General features: G+C 39.8%; 1 protein-coding gene across 1 annotated transcript in view; it reads left to right on the top strand.

The window, feature by feature from the left end:
- GPC6 (glypican 6) overlaps positions 1 to 21,170 on the top strand; it is a 1,109,667-nt gene that overhangs the window by 1,059,451 nt on the left and 29,046 nt on the right. The window lies entirely within an intron of this gene.

The raw sequence follows: 21,170 nt of genomic DNA, 5'->3' as shown, positions 1-21,170 counted from the left end.
AATGGAGCACCTTACACAGAGAAAGTCCTTAATACATGTTTGCTGACTGAACGCATAGATAGTGCAGCAAGACAGCCTTGCCCTAGCCCTTTAAGAGACAGGACCATGAATTGAGTTATGGCAGCAGTACTACATATGCAAAAACTAGATAAACAGATTTACAAAAAGGTAAATACATACATTTTCATTATGCAATAAGATTCATTAGACCCTGACTTACAGTCGTAGAAGAAGTGAAAGAGTAGAAATAAAAAGCCAGCTTAAATTAAAAGATCTTTAGAGAATGAAAACACACTTAAAGTACTGAAGGTATCACATGGATACTCCATTAAGCGTTGAGCTGTGGGTCTCAGTTTTCTGGTTTCCTCCAGATAAGAAGGCGCTGCTTGGCTCTAAGGACTGAGTTTGTACTCACAGCACTTTGAGTAAGCACTTGAGTATAGGTGACCCCAGAACCACATACGCCCTAACCATTCTTAAAGTATATTTTTATTGATTTCAGAGAGGGAGAGGGAGAGAGAGATAGAAATATCAATGATGAGAGAGAATCATTGAATGTCTGCTTCCTGCATACCCCCTTTTGGGGATCAAGCCACAATCCAAGCATGTGCCCTGACAGAGAATCGACCGTGACCTCCTAGTTTATAGGTTGACACTCAACCACTGAGCCACACTGGCCCGGCAATTTTTGATCAGGTAAAAAGCTCTCTTCCTTTTAATTACCACAAAGGAGTTGCCATAAATTCATAAAGTATTCATTATCTTTTCCTAAACTTCTCTTTTAATTAAGTTTTAGGTGAGCCTGTTTCGTATGGCTCTGTCTTCAGAAAAGATTGTTTAAAAAAGAGGAGAAAGAAAGTACTACCAAGCAAAAGTGAGCAGGCTCCTCAGCTTCTTCTTAAAGGGTCCTCTCTTCAGACCAATAGAAGTAAAATCAAGGTCTGTGTGTAAGTCCTCACCCCTTTGAAGTTTGTACTTCCCTTTCCACCATGTAAATAATGGAAAAGGGGAACTTGGTGACACACCTCATTCAGGCGCTGACATAACACCCCAATTTCAATTGTCATTGGGGAAACCCTTGAAAACCCCACCCACTCAAAAAGGAAAAAGAAATAAAAATGGCCTGAGCCTTTTAAAGTTTTGTGTAAAAGGTACATTAAAATTGTAAAAGGCACTCAATTTGGCTTGAGGAAGAAACTTGGTTTACTACATAGAAAATAATTTGAAGAAGTAAGGAAGTGAAAAACTATTTTTAAAAAGCTATTTAACTCTCTCTTTATTGTAGTAAAAAGAAGAGAATAAAGCATGTCAGAATTTGTAATTTCTGGATCGCTGTGGCATATCACAAACATTCAGAAATAGCTTCTATTGAGAAAAATGAAAAAATTAAATTGGTGACTCTTACACTTATTCATTCAGGTGAGAAACTTGTGTGGTGAGGTTTAATCTCTGTTAGCAAAGACTCACACTGCTCTCTCTCTCTCTCTCTCTCTCTCTCTCTCTCAGAAGCCTCAGTGATAGTGGTTTGTGTGTGACACCCACCCACCCCCAACACACACACACACATGCACACAGAAATAAAACAGATCTCTTCAAAGAAGAAACAGAAAGCAACCCAAGGCTAATGATAATCACCAGCATAATTATTTACCTTCGGAGCTCCTTTGGCTGAGGTCTATTTTTGAAGAGATGAAGGTTATTCTCTAAGTACCACTGCTTAGCGACAAATCTATTAACAGACAGCCCCTGGCATTTTATCTTTAAGATTCTAGTGCGCTTCTAGTTCTGTTTTTATACTCATCTGCAATAAAAAGACGATTTCTCTGAGCATTTGGATTTGGTGGAATCAGATTTACCGCCTGGCTTCTCAACCTTATTCCCAAGTACAGTATAATAGAAAAAGGCAAAACTCTCTCAAGTCCCCATGGGTTCCTGTGGCAGGGTGGTGAAAATTTTGTTTTCTTTTCTACTTTCCATTTCATAAGAGAAATTGTCTCGAGGAGAGGATTTCTAATGCACTTGTGTTAGATGCAGACCATTCGATAGGTAGGGCTGGATTTCCTACCTGTGTGTGGAGCCCTATAGGGAAATTCTCCCTTTGTCACGGAAACCCAGAGGATGAATAAAAACTTCAGAGCAGGTACACTTTTCCCATTTTAAACCCAGAAAAAGTTTGGGGGGGGCTTTCTTTTTCCCCCCACACTTGCATGTTGTAGAAATGGCCTAGATGTTATGGTGCATCTAGGACGTTCTTAGCACCACATGAAAATTATTATTTCTGCTGATAGTTAAGATGGGTAGATGGCTTGATAGATAGATAGATAGATAGATAGATAGATAGATAGATAGATAGATAGATTTGAGGACAATATAACCTACTGGGCTGTGCATAAAGAAGACTAATTAGGCAAAATTTGGCTCTTCTTCTGTCTTTAGACTGACCTCCTAGAGCAGTGGTCGGCAAACCGTGGCTCATGAGCCACATGCGGCTCTTTGGCCCCTTGAGTGTGGCTCTTCCACAAAATACCACGTGCGGGCGCACACATACAGTGCGATTGAAACTTCATGGCCCATGCGCAGAAGTCGGTTTTCGGCCTGGGCGAGTCTATTTTGAAGAAGTGGCGTTAGAACACTCAAGGGGCCAAAGAGCTGCATGTGGCTCGCGAGCTGCAGTTTGCTGACCACGGTCCTAGGGTAATCTAAAGGGTTAGACTGCACAATCTGTAGCTTTGTATTTGTTTGGAGGGCTGCTCTAACCTTGGTGGTGTTAGAAAAAAATTGGTAATTAGGGAATTGTTTCATGGGCAGCAAGAATCATAATGGTGTTGGAGAAGATCTAGAATAATTTTGGAGGGGGGCGATAAAGTTTTCCAGAGCACTGTGGCCTTTCCCGCAATATGCTTTCCATCCTTTTGGATATGAGTGAGACCTACCAACAGGCCACACTGCTTTTAGAATGTACTAAAACTTTCCAGCTCGCCGGCTCTGCTGTGATGGTAAATTTGGAACTGCAGGGTCCAGATACAACCATCAAGGTTCAAAACCAGGCCTCTGCTTGTACTATGTGGTTAACCCCTCATGGCCTCAGTATCCTCACTGCTCAAGTGGGGTTGTGAGGATTAAACAAGGAGTGATGGGTTCAATGTGGTGTCTGCCACACAGTGAGCACTTAATGGCATCTCCCTAAAGGGAAGGTCACACTGGAGCCGCCATTCTCAGTCATCTTGTCTGTAAAGTGAAGGCACCGATAAACTACTTTTCAATATCCTTATGCAAATCTGAAGTAATATAGATATTACTGCTGAGTGTCTAATAAGTATGGCAGCCACCACTGTTGGATTACTGTCAGTATCTGTCTCATCTCCTGGTTGCATATGTCAGTAAAACCCAGCTAGATTGTAGCTCTGTAAGGACCAACAAGGCCAGCTTCGTGGGCGTACCACCTGTGCAGTTGCACGGGGCTCACGTTTTGATGAGCCCATTAGATTTAATGCCTTGTTGTGGCTGTGTTGGAATTCTTAACAGTCTTTTAACAGGGAGACCCAGGCTTATATTCTGTGCTTGTCCACAAATTATATAGCTCATCCTGAGGCCACAGAACGTTTCTTATTGGGTGTGTGTGCCTTATCTACAATGTGCAGTCCTTTAAACATAGCAGGCTTGTGTTAAATGTTTGTGAGTTGAATTGCTGTTGCCACCCATGAATAACTGACATAAATTCATTTATTTGAGGCCCATTTTTAGAAATCAAGGCTCTTCCTGAGTTTAAGTCTCTTTGTAGACAGGCCTTTGGCCAATCATAAGGGTCACTGATGATAATATTCGTCCAGTCTCAACTCTGTATTTGGGGGGGTCTATGTTCATAACTTCAGACAGGAAGATTTGTCACATGGTAAAAATTATTTTGACCGGACCAGCATGGATCAGTGGTTGAGCGTCAACCTATGAACCAGGAGGTCAGGGTTCGATTCCCGGTCAGAGCACATGCCCAGGTTGTGGGCTTGATCCCAGTGTGGGGGGTGCAGGAGGCAGCCAATCAATGATACTCTCTCATCATTGATGTTTCTATCCCTCTCTCCCTCTGCTTTCCTCTCTGAAATCAATAAAAATATATTTAAATATATATTTTTTATAGAGCAGGTAAAAAGGTGCAAAAATGTTAACAAAATCACTTGAGAAAGATGGTTGCTGTTTTTAATATTTGCACAGTTAGACTGACTTTAAATACTTTCTTGATCAACATAAAAAGGCATTTCAATGGAAAGGAAATAAATTATAATGCCATTAACCATCACACATTGTAGAAGTACCTATTATAAAAAGAAAAATCCTTTAAAACTAAATGTTACTGTTCTGGATTTAAGCTTTTTTTCACAGAAATAAAGAATCAAATACTACTACACTTGATTTCATTTTGGAATATTAATGGGATTATAATAGTTTTAAACTCTCCTTTGACTTATTAAGCCAGAAAGTCAAAGTGCTACAAATACTTACTTTTGCTTCAAAATAGGCAGAAATAGATAACTGTGGGAAAATATTTTATTTTTTCAGAAAATAATAGAGCTAAAGGACTTATTGGGAGAAATTTGAACCAATTTTAATGCAGAATTTGATTATATTTATAAAAACATGTCTATATTTTCCATGTAGCTTTACTTGTCAAAAATATCTTAAAACTTATACAGTCAGAGAAAGCATCAATAACATAAAATTTCACAGCCCCTTTTAGAACTATGGCCTTAACGTTTTGTAGGGAAATAAAGCTTTGGTTAACCTTGGCTCTGGAAGACCTCATTAAAATAACAGCCTGTCAGTTTCAAGTTTAAAATAACAGGGTTGTCAGTTTTATATGCAAGGGAACAATCTACAATTTTATTTTCTGGGAAAGACTGTAGGGTGGAAGAGTGAAAAATTGGACAACACTGCCATCTGGTGGTCTTGGCGAAAGGCGGTATCTAGCCACCTGCAGGTGAGGCTGGACTTAACATAAAAAGGTGGACCAATGTTGAGCGGCCTTGAACTTAATTTCTTTTGTATAAACTTTTTGACAGTGTTTGTATTTAAAATGCATGCTCGTTTCCGGAGCCAATATGCAATTTATAATCTCAAAATTACAGTAAGCCAATAAGAGACTCTACTCTTTGGTACCCTGTAAACCCTATATAGCAAAGACGTGATACAATTAATTTTCAAGAGAGTGAGTTTTGTGAAAAGAATGGGATCTAAGAAAACATTTTAAGATAATTTTCTTTTTAAAAAATGTCTGGTGGTTTGTTACATAAGTATCTTGACAGAAAATCATCAAACTGTTTGTATATGATTTGTATACCTTTCTAGATGATTGTTATACTTCAGTAAAATAAATAAATGTAACCTAAAAAAAAATCTCCCATGTAGACAAAAAATCAGCAGATGTTACAAAACTGAATGCAACATGTTCCCATTCATATATATGGAGCAATTCTAGAGATAGGCTGGATCCCAACCAGACTTCAAATGTAACCTAATTTCAATTCCGTTCTTTCTTGGGGCACTTCATGCAGTTAGTGGGAGGCAGTGGAGGGCAGGAGAATGGCATTAAAGAAAAAGGATGAAAATGAGTGCTGTTGAAGTTCAATCTACCCAAAGAATTAAGAAGGATATGCTGGATGCTCTGATGTTAAGCCAATAGTCTGCCTTCAACTCATTCAAACAACTCAGCCCTTCACACCACTGGCCCTCACTCCTGAGGAGCTCAGGAAGGACCTCAGACCTGTGTACTCAACAAGGTAGCCACAAGTCAGGCAAGGCTATTGAACACTTGAGATGCACTGTAAGTGTAAAACCCAGATTTTGAGAGCTGTCATCCAATATGGCAGCCACAGTCACATGTGACGAAGCAGCCCCTGAGGCAGCTGCTGAGCACTTGGAGATGTCTATAGACTGAATGGAGATGCTGGAAGTGCAAAATGCATACTAGATTTTGAAAGGCTTAGTCCAAAAATAAGTGCAATATATCTCATTCTACTTTTTCATATTCATTATATGTTGAAACAACATTTTGGACAGGTTGGGTGAAACAGAGTATATCATTAAAATGTGCTTCACCTTTCTTTTAATGTCCTTACCACAAAATTTAAAATTACATGTGTAACTTGCACTTGTGGCTCACCTGATATTCCTTTTGGATAGTGCTGCTTTGGAATCTCATTGCTTCCTTGCTCAGAATGGCCATCCTGCCATTTTACAAGTGTGTTCCTCTCCCATCTAAAAAGAGGGACCGCTGACATCTTTGCTGCTTGCAGGAGACTAGGAGAAGCCATTGAGGTTATTGGAGGCTTAAGATGAAAAGGTGAAAGTCAAGTACTATTATGTCCCTGGAGTCTAATCATCAGAGGAGTAAATGGCACCCCTCATTGGTGCCCCATGGGGTAAATTGGATCTTTAAGGTAACCAGATGGCTCCCAGGAAAGGTAATTTACCTCACAGGGGTAAGAACTTGATTTCCAAAAAAAGTGCACTTTAGACACCCTATGATGCCATCTGTCCCCATGGTGATATTTCTACTCATTAAGAACTTCCAGCTCCAAGTGCCCTAGCAATATATTAACTTACTAAGCTTTATTAAATCTTTTCAAAGATCATGGGGGGTGGCAGTATTTTCCTAATTTGAGATCAATTTGTAGGGAAATTATGTGACTTTACCAAAGTCACAGTTGAAGCAAAGACACTTCCATGTACTGGGAACATCTGCTTCTCTTCCCCATTGAAGAGGCTTTTGCCACTTGGGGTCCCTCTACCAAGAAGGGCTCTTCCACTCTTCTCCCTGCAGAATGGTATTCATCCTTTAAGTCCCAGTTCAACACCACCTCTTCGTTGGAGCCTCCCTGAATCCTACCTCCTCCTAAATAATAAAACTTGATTATACTTCTCATGCCCTACAGCCCTTAAGTAGATACGCTATTTATTATGCTTATTAATGTGTAAGCCTCTTTCCCCCACCAGATAGTAAGTTCCTTGAAGGCCGAATCATCTCATATATATCACTGTGTGCCCAGTACATTGCAGACACTAAACAGATGTGTGTGTGTGTGTGTGTGTGTGTGTGTGTGTGTGTGTGTGTGTGTGTTTAATTGAACTAACTACCCATAAGTAGATTCTAAGCAAGCATTTCTTCATAAAATAAGGAAGTTTACAGAAAGATGCCCCACACTATGGCAATAAGTTTATTTTGCAAGTAAGGGTATCTAGAATTTAAATTTTATTTACAATTTCATTTGGAGACCCAGATTATCCTTTGCCCACTCTATTTTTGGGGGTCATTCATTCATTTTCTGTTCATTGAATATCTCTACAAACTAGGCGTTGAGTTGATGGGATACTCATCTCCTAGGATATGGTGAACGCAAAGGATAGAGGCCCTGCCTCTATGTCACCTGAGGTCTGGGAGTGAAGACCCACAACCACAAGAAATGGGGAAATTTTAACAGAGGGATGTCTGTGAGCACATAAAGGGGAGGTCCTACGTAACTCTGGGTGTCAAAGGAGGAGCCCTAGAAGGGAGACAAAAAAGCTGAGACCCACAGAAGGAATTAGCCACTAAACCATGCTCTTCTCTTCCTGGTGTGTGGACTACATGTTTAAGTTGGAGCTCAAACACATCCCTTGGGTCCTGTGATTTACATTCTTGGATAAATTCATTAGTCTCTCATTCTGTGGTTTCTCACACTTCCTTAAGCCAAAATCACTGGCAATTAAAACAATTCCCACTTATATCCACAAAGGAAAAGGCAGAATATTGTATTATGTCATAAGTAGAACACAGTAGATGCAAAAAAATAGCATTTATTATGCACTATATAGTACAGCTCTACACAGTTAAGAATAAATCAAATCACACATGCCCAAAAGAGATTTATATGCTTTCTGTTGCCTTTTTCAAAAGAGATTTAGGGCAACCCATCTTTACCCTAAATGGCTTTAGAATTTAGATAAATCTGATTTTCAACAATCACAGAATATTTTTCTGTGCTGCATCTAAATTATTTTCCCAATATGTATATGTCTTTGTGGTTACTCTTGCTGTAGGATGGAATCATTTTTGCAATATCTTACTTAAGAAGGCCCTGCTCAATTACACCAATCTCGGGTAATTATCATTCCCTAGTAAGTCCAAATATCTGTAGCTGCTTCAGAGAAAGAGATCAGAATACACATCTATTTCTAGCTTTGGTTGGAAAGAATGTAGCCCTAAACATTTGGAATTAAATGATGAATCCTAAAATATTCAGGAATGCCTAAACTCGAAATGTACAGCTTTGCTATGCCTCCTCCCCCTTTTTTTAATTAGCAGACATATTTGTCATGTCCTAGATTTCATTCCCTGAAGATAAAATTTCAATATTTTAAGAGTAACTTCAGGTGGTGATGAACTTCACAGAATCATGCACCATGTCAATCACAAGCAAAAGTAGAGACTTTGTATGTATTTTCTGAGTATTGTCAAAGACCCAAGGAAGGGGTTACACATTTGAAGGAAAAGTTGGCAACGAATCAGAATTTTTTTTCAGCAAGACTGGATGTTCAGAACGTCAAAATTTTTCACATTGGCAAAATTGGGCTATTAAATATATAAGCTTCTTCTGTAAGTTTCCTGAATTAGTGCTAATTTCCAGGGTAGTCTTATACAAAGAATTCAGTCCACGCCAATGCTGTGGTCTTCTTGACTATATCAAGAAATTAAGAAAAAGTGGGGGAAATCTACTTTTTAAGCCACAAAAACTCCCAAAAGTTTTAATTCCATAGTGACAGAATAGATGATGATGGGAGCACAGGTCAGTTTTTAAATATCCAAACTGCTTCAATGTGCCTTATGTAACTGCTAGAAATACTGAACTCATTCTCCTCCTTTGAAAATGCAGCTGAGACCTTCCTATCTGGAATCATGAAAATTACATATCTAATAACCTAATTTAGAATCAGCACTTATTCATGCTCTAGACCAGGGAGAGCTCCTTGGGGATGCCTGCACCTATACAGCCAACATACTGCCTGAGAAATGATAGAGACCAAAGTTAGGAACCGAGGAAGACAGAGCTGGTCTCAAAAGCCAATGGTAGAGAGCAAGAGAGCAGAGACTGGATATACCCAAGGTCAGAAATGAATCGGAAGAGTCTTTACCATGTGATGGGCAGCGCAAACAGAAGATGCTCTTGGCAACTGACTCTAACTATAGATTTCAAAGGAACAAAGCAAGGTTGGGGCTCAGTCTTGCTGCCAGTCGAGGAGGAGGAACAAGAATATGCTTCTGCTGTGAGGTCAAACCTTGTCCATGCAGAACCCCCCAAAACTGCTCAGAGAAGGAAGTGATCTGCTATAGGTCAGGCAGCAATTCCCAAGTCCTCTCTGTGTTAGATATCAATGTCTGACACTGGAAATGTTTACATGGAGCCTAGGTCAGTACCTGTCAAGAAATCTCTAGAAGCTCTGGGTCATAGGAGCTCTGCTGAGCCTCCAAACTCAATGAGTCAGTGATAAAACCACTTCTTGAAATTATTCATATTATCAGTGTTGAGAAGCAAATAGTGCCATAATTTGAGGTACCCACTGTGCAAAATAACACTTTGATTTCACCTGCATTTCAATAGACCAAATGTCTTCCTGACTTTTTCCTTTCACTATTGAATTCAATGTTAGTTTGATGTGAGACTGTGTCATCTCTCAAGTATGTGTGGAATGCTCACTCCTCTCGCTTGCCTAAAGTGTAACACCATAGGGAATGAGATACCATCAGAACATTAGCTATAAATATGATTTTGAAAATTTGTGGTTGTTTTCTTAAAAATCTGCTGCAAAAATCTGACCTGAACAGCATAGGAAGATATTTCTGATGTTTCCCATATTTATTCCACTTTAAGAAGCTGTGTTTTGCCAGAAAAGACCCCATCTGTCTTTTCATGCTGTACCCCTAATGCAGTGTCATCACATAACCGAGAAACCCCAAACGTCAAGTCCGAGGGGAGGATGCAAACTCCATTTTTCATCCAGTTCCCAATCCCCTGAGAAACTGCACAAAAAGAGCATTGTCTTTTTGAACCTTCAAAGTTTCTTTCATTTCTACCAGTCATTTCATCCTTCTTAGTTTTTTCTATAAAACCAATGTGTGTTTATGTCCTTGGAGAGTAATGTGAAAAGTACCAAACCACAGGGGGGAAAATGTGTCACATGGTAATAGAATAGCACTCATTATTGAATTCCCTGGGAACATCTGCAAAAGCCCAGAATGTGAGATGGGTTTTAGGCTGGGTAGTGACTCAAGCACTTAGCTGAATGCTGGGTGTGTTGTATGGCCAAAATCCACCTTGGATTCACTGACAAACCACATGCAACAGGACTCTGCTGTCCTCCCCAAGACTTATTAAGAAGGTTCCTGAAAGAAAACATGCTCTAAGTGATTTATCCAAGCATTGCAGATCCCACCAAAACATTACGCGGTAGGCAGGGACCATCTGAGACATGAAAAATAACACCAAAGGTTTCACAGACTCAAAGTAAATAGAAAACATGTTCAAGTGGATAGGATGCTCAGTGCTGTTCGGGCTTCAGCATAAATCAAGCAAGCAGATTAAGCAGGTCGTGTGTCCTCAGCTTCCTTGGTGAGTTAACTGCTGTTAGTAACCCCTACATCCTCAAGAATATTAGGAGCACGTTATTTACAGAAAAAAAAACAAAACAGTATTCCCTTGGAGTCTTTGGAACTTGAAATCCTCCAGATGGTCTGTCTGTTTCTCACTGAGCGGGTGAGAGTTGTGCACAGGTACCTCCACGGACCTGTTTGATCACTGAGGAGTAGGTATGACTTGAATTCTAATGCAGGAACACACCATGAAGTGAATGACGGGCTTCTCTAGAATAAAGTCGGATGCGGTCACTGTCTTTGGAACTGGATTATAAACTCTCAGGTTGCAAAAGCGCTATTGTGAATGTGCATTTCCCTCCACTTGACCAAGTAAAGTGGTCTTGTCCATGAGGTACAAGGGGGCTGCCTTTGCTTCTTTCTTTAAACAGGTTGTTTTCCAAAGCTAACAAATGACCTTCAGTCTATTAAATCTTCACATCGGTGGTTTTTTCCCCCTTCAATATGTATTATTTAGTGCATGGCCCTTTAAACATTAATCATTTTTTCTAAAGATATGGTATATATTATTTACATCCGGTTACATTATGTTTTCATACAGATGAAATAGGCACATTGGAATCTTTCTAAGTCATAAGCCAATAGGGCATTTGGCCCGGTGCACACAACTGGTCTCCGGGGAAGTGAGTTCTGGTCTGTGCATGACTGAGGTAGGCTAGCAGGTAGCCTTCTCAGAGCTCACTGCTCACACTTCACGGGGACTAGCTGAGGAAATAAAAGGTCAAGCATAGACTGACTTTGGGCCTCAGGTGGGCAGATAGTCACGGGCAAAGTCTCTTGGAGGAGACCAAATATGCTCCATCAAAGGACCCATAAAGGACACAAAGGTAATAACAGTTCAAAGACCCCAAATCAGAGTTGAACAGGTCACGTGGTAAAAAACCAAAGGGAAGGTGCTGGAAACTGTATGTCTTCATGAGGATTGTAAAGACTGTTTAAGATGGGATTCATTCCATTTTTAGTTCAATTCCCCTGATTTTTTTCCAAGCCAAGATTACCTTTGAGAGCCCCAAGGCTCTTCCATCACACTGGTGTAAATTACACCTGGAATGACATTGGAGATGACAAGAGACTAGAATCCTAATTAGAGGATTGGAGGTGACCATCTGAGATTCCCCCTCACTCCGGGGATAATCAGGTCATGGAAAGTACTTTTGTTGGAAAGCCTGCAGAATTTGCCCAGGTCTTCCTAACTCTCCAAAGGAAAGGCCAGAAGACAGTAGCTGGCAGATAATCAATCATTTATGAAATCTTACTTCCCTTGGCAGATAATCAGCAATGCTGTTCAAGTATTTATTCATTCAACAAATATTTCCTAAGCGCCTGGGACAAGCACAGCGCTGTTTAATAAGTCTCCGCTATGGAGCAGATACTCCCCAGGAGTCAGGAAGGGAGAAGCTGAAGACCAGAGCGGTGGCTAAAAGGGTTGGCTGCTGCACAGATGAAGTCATCCCGCTGCTAGAAGAGGCCCTGATGCATTTTTTTGTCTTTAATCCCTCCGGATAGAAATTACTAATTATCCAGCTTCTTAATTGTCCTCATGGCGGAGTTCAGAGACCACCCAAGAATGACTATCAGCAAAGCCTTATTTGCTTGGGAGGGAATATGGTTTTCCTCAGAAAGGAAATTTCCTGACAAATTAATATTAGTGCTCCCCTCGCCCTTTGCTTACCTATGACTATCATATTTGCTCCCTGTCTGTTTAACCACTCTAGACAGGGAAGCAAGGAACACTTCAAGGGCAGCGACTGTGTCCTGGCCATATTTGTTTCCTCGGAGTGTAGCATAAAACCTGAATTATTAGAAGGCAAGTAAGACATGTTTAGTGATGAACATGAGCAACAAAAACCTTTTTTTTATTTAACTGTTGTATTGGAATTTTTTCTAAATCACAATGCACTTCCCTGTCTCCTTAAGTGAATTTCACTGAAAGTTTTGCTTGCTAAGTACTGATCCAAAATATATTGTATCAGTGCCTACGCTATAGACTAGTAAGCTCCAAATGTTTTGATCTTGTATCTCTAACAGCAAAATATCAGAATCATAGACACCCAGTGTATTTGTAACTATTTATGCATAAAGTATATATAAGCACTACTGATGTTATATTCTGTACCTTGTGAAAGTTATGCAAAATTAGAAATTTTTGAAAAATGAGATAAAGCAAATAATCTTCATTATTTTTACTCTGTAGTGTTGCAGGTATATTGAGAATAAGCGAACTATCTTGCCTGTCTTTGTATTGTTGTTCATTTGTGCTTGCACTGTTCAAAATGAAAGAAATCTAAACTTTCTTTGCCAAAGTCTATTTAAGTCACTCGTCCATTTGATTACTTATTTAAAACTACATAATCTAATCTATAAATTCATTCCAGCATATATGAACTGTGATAGATTTCAGTACTCCAGGAGCAAGCTAATGAGGGATGAGGGAGGTGCCACTGAAAGCCCCTTTCCATTCTGCAAGTCTTAGTCTTTCCACAGATAAGAGAGAACTAGCCATCACCATATGGGCTGATTAAGAGGCATATAAATCTGTAATAGATTAAATATTAGGAAATCTTCATTCCTTTTATATTTTTATATTTAACCACCATATCTCCATAAGTGGGGCGGAGAGTCAGCTGAGAGAGATGGGAGGATCATACTTTTTTTCTTATGATTTTCAAACTAAGGAGGTATTTACAAATGACTGGGTCGTGCTTACCTCTCTCTCTGGGAGCCTGCTTACATTTTTGTCCTTGGGGAACAAAAAGGAGCCCTCAATTGAATAAGAAGGAAAAGGTTGGGGGGCCTGGGTGGATAGCAGTTCTTTTACCTTTTATTTGTTAACTTAGGTTAAACTGAGCTGTGCTTTTCTATCTGAGAGAGGGTGTAGGAAATCTGGTCCCACAGACCACCCTCTCTTCTGACAAAACACTGTTCGAAGGCACAACATCTCCTGTGAGCAGTTGTTAATGGAAACTGTCTCCTGGCAACTTGCTTTAGTAGCAGCTCAAGAAGCTTGAAGTTCAACATGTTTCACGATATTAATAAACACAAGGCTAAGAGCTGGCCATCAAATCCTTGGGAGCAGAACCGTGCATCGACCAAAGGGCATCTGGATTTAGGTTCACTTTTCATATCAGAACTCTCTAGTCTGATGAGGAGATTTCTTCTGGTCAATGGCTGAGGTTGCAAGTGACAGGGCTTGGGGTCTGTGCCCTGCTGCTGTGGGCCTCCCCCTGCCTCCCAGTAAAAACTGCAGATGCCCAGTAACCAGCAAAGACAGGGCCCTTTGGAGGCAAAGTAATTTTTTCTAATGTGCTGTTGGTTGGGAGGCCCAGATGTTAAGGTCAGCTTCTTCATTGTAGCTTTTGGCAAGAGTTCACTCAGACCTCCCTCAGCTGAGACCCTTTCGGTCTAAGTTTAAGGGGAAATCGAACAAAACCTTCATTTGAGGGAACTGAAGGGAGTGTGTCCGTCTCACTGGTGGTAGCAGGAAAAGGATTTCCTTGTATTCAGTGCACTTCTTCTATTTCCAATAAGATGACTTTCCAGAAAGTGAAATTAGTTATGTTCTGGCTTTCCAATGGCAAAATATAAATATATTTCATAATTTAACCAAAAAAAAGTAAGTGAAAATAGAAGTTCTGATGTTTTCTTACTGAATCACATTGAATCATCTTGCACACCCCCAGATATATACACACATCTCCAACACCAACCCAACACACATGCTTTGGAGACCATGCTATAGGCAATGTCCCTATAAAGCCTAGTGGTTAAGAGTAACGGTTCTGAAGTCTATGTTTGAATTTGAATCTCATCTACATCATTTACTAGATGCATGGCAAGTTTTTTTTTTACCTCTCTAAGCTCCTAATTTCTCAGTTGCAAAGACGGTATAATGTACCACATCAGTACACAAAGTTTTGAAGATTGAATATGAGTGCATTACAATAGACATATGAAAAGATGCTGAATATCACTAATCATCAGAGAAATACAAATTAAAACCACAATGAGATATCACCTCGCACCTGCCAGAATGGGTATCATCAATAAATCAAGCTTGGCCAGTGTTGCTCGAGGGTTGAACATTGGCCCATAAACCAGGAGGTGACGGTTTGATTCATGGTCAGGGCACATGCCCTGGTTGTGGGCTCGATCCCCAGTTAGGGGGTGTGCAGGAGGCAGCTGATTGATATTTCTCTTTCATCGATATTCCTATCTCTCTATCCCTCTCCCTTCCTCTCTCTAAAATAATAAAAATGTATTTTAAAATAAATAAGCAAATAAATAAATACCAAGTGTTGGCAAGGATGTGGAAAAAAGGGGCACCCTCCAGCACTGTTGGTGGGAATGCCGATTGGTGCAGCCAGTATGGAAAAGAGTATGGAGGTTCCTCAAAAACTTATATGTGGGAAAAAGTTCCTCAAAAACTTAAAAATAGAACTGCCTTATGACTCATCAATCCCACTTCTGAATATTTATTCAAAGAAATTCAAAACACTAATTCATAAAGATATATGCATCCTTTTGTTCATTGCAGCATTATTTACAATAGCCAAGATATGGAAACAACCCAAGTGTCCATCAAAAGACAAGTGGATAAAAATGTGGTACATTTATAAAATGGAATAGTACTCAACCATAAAAAAGAATGAAATCTTACCATCGCAATGGCATGGATGGACTTAGTGGGTATTATGCTCAGTGAAGTAGGTCAGACAGAGAAAGATAAATATCCTATGATTTCACTTATATGTGGGATCTAAAAAATAAAGTAAACAAAACAGAAACAAACTTATAGATACAGAGAACTGATGGTCGCCAGATGGCAGGGGGCTTGGGAGGATGGGTAAAAAAAAAGTGAAAGGAATTAAGAAGTACAAATTGCCAGTTATAGAAATAGTCACAGGGATGTAAAGTACAGCATAGGGAATAGAGTCAATAATATTGTAATAACCATGTATGGTGTCAGATAGGTACTAGACTTATCAGGGTGATTCCCTCATAAGGTATATAAATGTCTAATCACTGTTGTACACCTTAAACTAATATAATAATTTAGTTTTTATATTATGTCAACTGTAATTGATAAATTAAATTTTAAGAAATGAATGTGAGTGTCGTAGCTCAACGAAAGCTCCCAGTTAACCCCAATTACTTTGAGTCAATTACTGACCTGGGCTGAACACAGCAAAGCTCTTAAAGCGCTATGTGCCCTGACAACAGTCTCCTTTCCCCTCAAGTTTTCATTATTTTTAACTTTTTCAAAAAATACTAAAATGGTTGGAAAAATACTAAAATGAACATTCATATACCTACGGTGTAGACTCAGTAATGGTTGACTTTTTTGCTATTTTCAAGTAAGTAAAAAACAAAGCACTTTATCCCTAAATATCTCAGCATGAATTTCCTAAAAGCAAGGACAGTCTGTCTCTTATGCAACCACAACACCATGATTACACATAAGACTGTTAACAGTAATTCAATAATCATCTACTGTCTATTTATATTCAAAATTTCCCAGTTACCTCAAAACTCTGTCTTATAGCTGGATACCCATCTCCAAATCCCAGATTCAGTTAATTAGCATTTGTTTGCTATGCTTTTAGAGTCTCTTTTCATTTACAACAGTCTGTGTTCCCTTTTTTTTTTTTTTTTTGAAGAGTGGAGGCCAGTCGTCTTACATAATACAAGTATCTCACACAGTAGGTGTGTTTCATCACTTATTTATGGTGTTCGTTTGTGCCTCTATCCCCAGTATTTCTTATAAACTGGAAGTTGTTAAGTCGGTAGCTTGATGAGATTTAGGTTAAATATTTGAGACAAGATTACTTTTTAAATGAACTTGTAGACAACAGTATTTGGACAGTTCTTTCTGCTTTTTGTTTTTGCTAATCCCTTTGTTTTTTAGCAATCACTCCACCCTGCCAGTATCCTGCCTCTTTTGTCTAATTTTACAATTCTATAGGAGTGGGGATGAAGATGGTACCACTGTCTGCCTGGAGTCAAGTACTCAGGACCCTCTAATAGACCTTAAACTAAAAATGTAGGTCTCTACTGAAACTGTCAGAAATTAGAATTGACTCCAGATAAATTCTAAAAGCAGGCTCATGTTTTCCCTGTGGACCCCAACAGTATTTTGGGGGATCAGTGTTCGAAGGCATAACAAGTCGTTTAACTTTCAGGATCTTGCAATAGAATAAATGAAAAATATTTAAGACTCGGGTATCACTAATATTGCAGTATTTAGTAATAGAGTATAAAATATTGGAAAATGGTAAATGTAATTGGAGAAAATTAATTTGTCCTTGAATGGCTCATTTGGGAAACAAGAAAAAAGACATTGTAAATCTCATATTTGATTTTAGGTCTTTGTTCCCATCAGGTTTGCAATATTAATGAATTGGGACTTGCCATTATTGTCAATAAGACATTTGTACAAAGGGTGCTTGTTAACATAAAGCTTAGCTCACTATTGTGTGCACATAGTTTCCAGGAAATAAACAAAAACCAACTCATATTTGAAGCTACAGCAAAGTAGTCCCACATATTGCTCAGAAATAAAAACAATAGAAAGTATTTCTAAACAGTGTGAGACTTGAAAAACTTTTTTAAAATTTCTTTATTGATTAAGGTATTACAAATGTGTCCTCATCCCTCCATTAACTCCCCAACACCCCCCTCACTCATGCCCTCGCCCCCCTGGTGTTCGTGTCCATTGGTTAGGCTTATATGCATGCATACAAGTCCTTTGGTTGATCTCTCCTCCTTTCCCCCACCCTCCCCTACCTTCCCTCTGAGATTTGACGGTCTGATCGATGCTTCTCTGTCTCTGGATCCCTCTCTTGAAACTGAAAAGGAAACTGCAGTCGTTCAGATGTTCTTTAGAATCAAAGGCTTGATTCTCTCCAGGGGCGAACAGTGTCCGTTTTTCCCAGGTGTCTGCATCACCATTCCAGTCGGAAAGAATTGGCCAATGTTTCTGTGCAGAATGTGAAAACAGCATTTGCATCTCTCACTGCTCCTTTGCTGTTATCTCCTTCAATTGCACAATGAACACGCCGGGGTGCACACAGCACAGCACATAACCTGTGCTGTGTGGGGACTCATCAGAGAGGATCCACATCCTCACTTAGCTGCACGGCTCCTCTCACCCCCTTGGAGACAAGAGCGCACATTGTGTGACCGCAACCATTTTGTCTAAGCAATATTGTCTGTGACCTGGTAATAGAGTGAGACAATTAAATCCATTTTCTCAATCGACATTTATTAAGCACCTACTGTGTGCAGAAACCTGTGTGACCAACTTGCCCTGCTTTGCCCAGGGCTTTCCAATTTTAGCACTGAAAATTCAGAGTCCTATAATCCCCTATGTCCCGGGCAAACTGAGATGATTGGTCGCCTGACCCATCCTCAGACAAATTAGAACCTTGTCTTTGCATCAAGAAGCATGTGATCGAAGAGCAAATAAGAAAAGTTACAGTTATAAGTTTGGGGTGACCAGTACTTGGAATCATGAACAGGCCACTGGGGAACACACCGTTGAATCTAATCTAACTTGGGGACAGAGCACACCTTGGAAGAAACAATGCTTACATTTAGTTAAAGAATGAGCAGCATAACACACACAGTTAAATTTTGAAAATATTAAAAGAGGAGATACCTGTGGAACATAATGCAATTTTATTCTTTCTCTGGGTCAAAAAATACATATTTGGTTCAGATTCTCACAGCATAAAGGTGGTAACTTCGTTATGAAATAATCAGAAAAGGGATGCTTATTCCTGCTATCCTTTATAATGGAACAGAACAAGCCTTACATACTTCAGTCCTGAGGCTGGGGATAGTTTCCTGAATGCGTTATGAATAGGCAACACCTGCCTCTTTCCCTGGGGCTTGTGTTTGAGAACACTGAGAATGAGTGGCCTGGAGGTGGGAGCCCAGATTGGAGGTAAAAGACACCAAAGCTGAGAAATTTTTATTTCTGACAGACTTAATTTTGAAAACAATTCAAACTTACCAAAAAATGCATTTCAAAAAAATTATATAGCTTCATTTAGGTTCACTATTTATTTAAAATTTGCCAAATTTGCTTTCTCTCTTTCTTCATGCATCTCTGTATTGATTATTAGATTATTATTATTATTATTATTATTATTAAGGCATTCTAGAGTAAGTTGTGGAAATTATAACTCTTTCATTCTAAATACTTTAGCATGTATCTCCTATGAAGATGTTATTCTTCTATATCACCATAATACAATTTCATATTCAGGAAATTTAACATGAATACAATATTCTATTGATATGGAGCTATTATTCAAATTTTGCCAACTATTCAATGATGTCCTTCATGGATATTATTTTCCAATTTAGCACCCAATCCACAGCCAAGTACTACACTTAGGTGCCATATCTCTTATTCTTAATCCGGAAAAACCTCTCAGCCTTTCTTTGTCTTTTATGACTGATGTTTTGAGGAGTACAGGCCAGTTGTTTTGCAAAAAGTCCCTAGCTTTGTGTCTGTCTCGTGTGTCCTCATAATTGGATTCAGGTTATGAATTTTGGCTGCAGAAATGATGTGCCCTTCTTGTCACATTGCATCAGGAGGTGCATGACATCAATTTGTCCTGATACTTTGATCACTTTGATCACTTGGGGACCTGCCAATTTCTTGCCCTGTAAATTGGCCAGTTTTCCCTCTGTAATAATACATAATCTGGGGGTGGGGGTGTTGTACTTTGGGGTTATGTAAATATCCTGTTCTCCATCAGACATTTTACTCAACGTTTTTCATATTTGTCCTAGTTTGCTAGGGCTCCTGCAGCCAAGTATCACCAACTGGGCGGCTTATGACAACAGAAATTGAATGTCTCACAGTCTGAGGGCTGGAGGGCTGGGAGCCCAGTGTCAGCGGGGCTGGTTTCCTCTGAGGCTGGGCGGGGGAGTCTGCCCCAGGCTTCTCCCCAGCGTCTAGGACTTTGCTGGAAATCCTCTGAGTTCCTTGACTCGTAGATGCATCACCCCAGCTCTGCCTTCATCTTTATATGGTCTTCCCCTTGTGCGTCTCAGTCTTTGTTTCCAAATTTTCCCTTTTACAAGGACAAATTCACATTGGATTAGGGCCCACCCTCAAGACCCCCTTTTAACTCCATCATCTCTGACAACCCTGTTTCATAATAAGGTCACAGTCGCAGGTACTGGTGGTTCCGACTCCAGCTCCTTTTGCAAGGGACACAATTCATTGATGATATTTGCTGAGATCAGGTATTACCATGGTGGGTGCGAAATGGTGATTTTTCTAACTAGCTTTCTTTCAACATTTATCAGTTGGTATTTGAGGGGTTGGATTTTTTTGTAATTGAGAAACAGCATGTATATCCATCTATGTGCCATCTATCCAGGAATGACACTTACCTTTAAAACAAAAAGAAATAAAAATGAATAACAACATACACACACATCTGTGCCTAGAGAGATGAGCAGAAAAGGACAGGCTCTTATTGCAAACTTTCTTACCCAGTCAGACCGCCAGGAAGGCAAGCCAGGGACAGTCTGTGGGCCAAGGTCACAGGAACAGATGCCAGGGGGGTTGGGGGTGGGGGGGAGGGGAGACTCAGAGTGCAGGTTCCAGGACCTCCTAAACACTTCTGGTGTGTAAGTTACTTCTTGGAATGCCATTACTTGTGGATTGTTCTTCACACTCTAAAGCAGGGGTCCTCAAACTTTTTAAACAGGGGGCCAGTTCACTGTCCCTCAGACAGTTGGAGGGCCGGACTATAGTTTAAAAAACAAAAACAAAACTATGAACAAATTCCTATGCACACTGCCATATCTTATTTTGAAGTAAAAAAACAAAACGGCAAAAACACCCGCATGTGGCCCGCGGGCTGTAGTTTGAGGACGCCTGCTCTAAAGCAAAGGTAGCATCACACTATTCAAAGAGAGGCACCAGCTTCTCTGATTCATCGTTCCGGTCATCTTTAGCATTTCATGGGTGAGCAGATGCGTCCCAGGACTGAAGCCCCTGTCGTCATCAGAACCACAGTTAAGCAGGAGCCAAGGACAATCATTCTAGAACTACTGAGAAACACGACTGGAGCCGAAATCAATTGTCAGAGTCTTTTATGTCTTTGTGTTCACTCTTAAACCTGACAAAAGATCTTTGGAAATTTTTTTCTCAAGTCTATACTCCATCCACAGTAAACACAGAATACTTGGTGCCCAAAGACTATTGATCTCAAATGTACAACAACACCATTAAGTCTCAGTGGTTCTCCCTTCTGAGGTCATGTATAGATTTGCTAGGAATGTCATAAAAAAGTACCACAGACTGGATGGCTTAAACCCACAGAAAGTTATTGTCTCACAGTTCTGGAAGTTCGAAGTTCAAAATCAAGGTATTGGTGGGATTGGTTCCTTCTGAGGAAAGGGTCTTTCCCAGGCTTTTCCCTTGGCTTGTAGGTGGAGGTCTTCTCCCAATGTTCCCTCACATTGT

This window comes from Cnephaeus nilssonii, assembly GCF_951640355.1.
Source record: "Cnephaeus nilssonii genome assembly, chromosome: 8".
Lineage (NCBI taxonomy): Eukaryota > Metazoa > Chordata > Mammalia > Chiroptera > Vespertilionidae > Cnephaeus > Cnephaeus nilssonii.
This window is presented reverse-complemented; position numbering and strand designations above follow the sequence as displayed.